This window comes from Schistocerca nitens, chromosome 7, assembly GCF_023898315.1.
Source record: "Schistocerca nitens isolate TAMUIC-IGC-003100 chromosome 7, iqSchNite1.1, whole genome shotgun sequence".
NCBI classification, from domain to species: domain Eukaryota; kingdom Metazoa; phylum Arthropoda; class Insecta; order Orthoptera; family Acrididae; genus Schistocerca; species Schistocerca nitens.
Genome location: NC_064620.1, coordinates 306,156,546 through 306,161,545, shown reverse-complemented (window position 1 = coordinate 306,161,545; position 5,000 = coordinate 306,156,546). Strand labels below are relative to the sequence as shown.

The following is a 5,000-nucleotide window of genomic DNA, read 5'->3' as shown; positions in this document are numbered from 1 at the left end:
CCGACGCCAGTGCCTGCGCCGCAGAAAGTGGTCGACCGACAATCACTCCACCCGCACCCGTACGTGCTCCACCCCAACAGCCCAACTCGCAACTCCAGCGGATGAACGGCGGACTCTTCTCGCAGTCCTAAGTTGCAATCCACCCCTATATCGTCCGTTTCATGAAGAGTTTTATCCAAGATGCGAAATTCCCGCTGTCCCTACACATGCTCTAAGTCTGTGCGCGATTGCGTTGCTCACAGTACGGATTCCGATGCCGAGCGATCAGCTAGAAAGCGCCCCAACCATGTCGATCCCCATGGGCGTTGCACTCGCAGTCGCAAAGACTCTGGGCAATGGCTAAAAGCGCTCCGCAATATATTACTCAGACGGGTAATGACGGTCCGAGCGCTCAGTGTCAGGAGAGCTTTCCTGAGCCCTGACCCACAGGCAGGGTGTAGCGTATCCCACCCGCAGACATGTGACGTTGTCACACGACCAGTTGTCACTAATCGACTGATTGCCGATAATCATATGCCATACACCGGGGAAAGCTGCCGCAAGGGGTAGCTACGTAGTGCAGTCGCACCTCTACTACTGTACAGAGATAGAACACCGCGTGACCGCAACCAGATTAAACTGATACATGGCGCTGATTACTAATAGATGCAGAGCCATCGGAATATAGATGGCATACAACAGTCCCTATACATGCTGACAGTCTGTGCACACATGCGAACTACACGTCACCCAGACACTCTATCACACACTACTCTCTGGCTCTAACAGACACAGACAAAATATCTAAGCACCAGCATGGAACAACATCCAGTGCATCCTCTCCGCCACATTACACCATTCACACTATGATAACAAAACCAGGAGGTCCACCCCAAAAACAGAATATCTCACTCTTCCAACAACCATCATTACTTAGATATGCCACAAACACCCACACATGTCCTACACAGGGGTGCAACCAACACCACCACACTGCCTTGTCTCACAGCATATAAGCAATGGCAGGAATGAAAGACACAGGCCTGCCACTCCCTTGCCACACCCACGCAACCGGCGCACCACCTCCCCTGAGAGAAAGGTGCATCCTGACGTGACACATCTCAGGGTGCCTCAGGCGTCCACTTACCATCATCACTATGAACGAACCTCGTCCCCTCCCCCCTCATACACCATCCCTTAACCTAACCTATTTTGCACCTTAACCTAACCTATTTTGCACCTTAACCTAACCTATGTTGCACCTTAACCTAACCTATGTTGCACCTTAACCTAACCTATGTTGCACCTTAACCTAACCTATGTTGCACCTTAACCTAACCTAAGTTGGGGCTTAACCTAACCTAAGTTGGGGCTTAACCTAACCTAAGTTGGGGCTTAACCTAACCTAAGTTGGGGCTTAACCTAACCTAAGTTGGGGCTTAACCTAACCTAAGTTGGGGCTTAACCTAACCTAAGTTGGGGCTTAACCTAACCTAAGTTGGGGCTTAACCTAACCTAAGTTGGGGCTTAACCTAACCTAAGTTGGGGCTTAACCTAACCTAAGTTGGGGCTTAACCTAACCTAAGTTGGGGCTTAACCTAACCTAAGTTGGGGCTTAACCTAACCTAAGTTGGGGCTTAACCTAACCTTAGTTGGGGCTTAACCTAACCTAAGTTGGGGCTTAACCTAACCTAAGTTGGGGCTTAACCTAACCTAAGTTGGGGCTTAACCTAACCTAAGTTGGGGCTTAACCTAACCTATGTTGCGCCTTAACCTAACCTATGTTGCGCCTTAACCTAACCTATGTTGCGCCTTAACCTAACCTATGTTGGGGCTTAACCTAACCTAAGTTGGGGCTTAACCTAACCTAAGTTGGGGCTTAACCTAACCTAAGTTGGGGCTTAACCTAACCTAAGTTGGGGCTTAACCTAACCTATGTTGCGCCTTAACCTAACCTATGTTGCGCCTTAACCTAACCTATGTTGGGCCCTAACCTAACCTATGTTGGGCCCTAACCTAACCTACGTTGCGCCTTAACCTGCCCTGTAATTGTTAGTTATATGAATCTAGGAATTCGTGTAGCGTTGCCTAATTGCAACCATCTCAACATAGTTCACTTCGCGCACACTCTGGTGTTCTGCGTATTGATTCATTTTACGGTGCGTACCCTCACATCTTGCGAGTGTTGCTTACTTTCCACATGGTCCCGCTATCCACTGTATTGTGTACTGCAATAGGACGTATATCGCCCCCGCCCCCCCCTCCCCTCCTGTCACCTCTAGCTCGTCGCTCAGGAGTTCGCGTGTTGAATGCGCTTCGCAGCTGTGCAATGGCATTCGCATACGTACGCTGGCCACCTTCCACGTGTTCTTTCGTGCACACGTCGCAGCGTGTATGTATGCTGATGTAGTGCGTCGTGACACACAACATCCAGGCATGCAAGACTCGTAGAAGTCGCAAATGTAGATGGATGTCTACGTTTGCTGCCCAAGTTACGCAAATGAACTGGAAATCCGTTGTTGCGCGGTTGTTCGCGCTGGAGGTGAATCGTTGATATCGACGATCGGTACAGGTATTAACCGGTTGCTTCAGCGACACCCGTCATACCCACGAACGTGAGTGGGCATGTGGGTATGAAGCGATACGCGGCGGTGGCTGGGTGGGACCGTCCCCGGCCGGTGAGGGGGGGGCGCCCGGCGTGCTGGCCGCGCGCTGCGTGGGCGCACGCGCGGCAGCCGGCTGGTGGGGGCGCCCAGTGGCAGGCGCGCCGGCTGACGGACGCGGCAGGCGGCGCATCTGCGTGCCGGCGCACCCAGCGCGCGGCGCCGTGCGGCCAAAGTGGGTCCTCCCGGGCCCGGTGCGAAGCGCGGTGGACATCTGCAGTGTGCTGGTCCGATTGAGGACTGTGTGCGTTGAGGATGCGCCGCCGCCCGGCACTCGGCGCCGCGACGCCGTCTGCTGCTCGGTCGCCCCCGCGGTTCTCGCAGGTGGTTTGTATCGCAGCTGTGCGGATGTGTTGGCGCGTGCGCTGTGCTGGGAGAGTTCGCTTTGGCACCCAAGTGGGGCTCTGCCCCTCTGTGGCGCTGGCGTTGGAGCTGCCCGGTCACTGTTTGTGGCCGCGTGTTGTCTCCCGCCGGCAACACCACGACAGCACGCTCCCGGGCCTCTGTCGGCAGCGGCAAGCTCAGTTGGGAGCACGGGTGGTCGCACTGAAAGCGTCTACTCGCCTATCTCCGGGCGATTGCGCCTCCCTCGAACCCGACCAAGTACTTAGGACGGCGCTGCGCGCCGCCGGGACCTGAGAGGGTTTCGAGGTGTATCGTGCAGGGGAGCCCAGCCTCCTCCTGTTTGCAGAATAATTGAGCGGACGCTTGCGTGTTCGCGCGGGCCTCCGGGACACACTCCCGGGCGGCCGGCTGCTCAGCTCTAGTTGACGCAGCTCCCTGGTTGATCCTGCCAGTAGTCATATGCTTGTCTCAAAGATTAAGCCATGCATGTCTCAGTACAAGCCGCATTAAGGTGAAACCGCGAATGGCTCATTAAATCAGTTATGGTTCCTTAGATCGTACCCACGTTACTTGGATAACTGTGGTAATTCTAGAGCTAATACATGCAAACAGAGTCCCGACCAGAGATGGAAGGGACGCTTTTATTAGATCAAAACCAATCGGTCGGCTCGTCCGGTCCGTTTGCCTTGGTGACTCTGAATAACTTTGGGCTGATCGCACGGTCTTCGTACCGGCGACGCATCTTTCAAATGTCTGCCTTATCAACTGTCGATGGTAGGTTCTGCGCCTACCATGGTTGTAACGGGTAACGGGGAATCAGGGTTCGATTCCGGAGAGGGAGCCTGAGAAACGGCTACCACATCCAAGGAAGGCAGCAGGCGCGCAAATTACCCACTCCCGGCACGGGGAGGTAGTGACGAAAAATAACGATACGGGACTCATCCGAGGCCCCGTAATCGGAATGAGTACACTTTAAATCCTTTAACGAGTATCTATTGGAGGGCAAGTCTGGTGCCAGCAGCCGCGGTAATTCCAGCTCCAATAGCGTATATTAAAGTTGTTGCGGTTAAAAAGCTCGTAGTTGGATTTGTGTCCCACGCTGTTGGTTCACCGCCCGTCGGTGTTTAACTGGCATGTATCGTGGGACGTCCTGCCGGTGGGGCGAGCCGAAGGCGTGCGACCGCCTCGTGCGTGCTCGTGCGTCCCGAGGCGGACCCCGTTGAAATCCTACCAGGGTGCTCTTTATTGAGTGTCTCGGTGGGCCGGCACGTTTACTTTGAACAAATTAGAGTGCTTAAAGCAGGCAAGCCCGCCTGAATACTGTGTGCATGGAATAATGGAATAGGACCTCGGTTCTATTTTGTTGGTTTTCGGAACCCGAGGTAATGATTAATAGGGACAGGCGGGGGCATTCGTATTGCGACGTTAGAGGTGAAATTCTTGGATCGTCGCAAGACGAACAGAAGCGAAAGCATTTGCCAAGTATGTTTTCATTAATCAAGAACGAAAGTTAGAGGTTCGAAGGCGATCAGATACCGCCCTAGTTCTAACCATAAACGATGCCAGCCAGCGATCCGCCGCAGTTCCTCCGATGACTCGGCGGGCAGCCTCCGGGAAACCAAAGCTTTTGGGTTCCGGGGGAAGTATGGTTGCAAAGCTGAAACTTAAAGGAATTGACGGAAGGGCACCACCAGGAGTGGAGCCTGCGGCTTAATTTGACTCAACACGGGAAACCTCACCAGGCCCGGACACCGGAAGGATTGACAGATTGATAGCTCTTTCTTGATTCGGTGGGTGGTGGTGCATGGCCGTTCTTAGTTGGTGGAGCGATTTGTCTGGTTAATTCCGATAACGAACGAGACTCTAGCCTGCTAACTAGTCGCGTGACATCCTTCGTGCTGTCAGCGATTACTTTTCTTCTTAAAGGGACAGGCGGCTTCTAGCCGCACGAGATTGAGCAATAACAGGTCTGTGATGCCCTTAGATGTTCTGGGCCGCACGCGCGCTACACTG

General features: G+C 53.7%; 1 non-coding gene across 1 annotated transcript in view; it reads left to right on the top strand.

Moving 5' to 3' along the window:
* The first annotated feature begins 3,419 nt into the window (after positions 1–3,419).
* Positions 3,420–5,000, top strand: part of LOC126197249 (small subunit ribosomal RNA) — a 1,909-nt gene continuing 328 nt past the window's right edge. Inside the window, exon 1 of the ribosomal RNA XR_007539628.1 lies at positions 3,420–5,000. This exon is cut by the window's right edge and continues 328 nt beyond it. This is a non-coding gene — a ribosomal RNA (small subunit ribosomal RNA).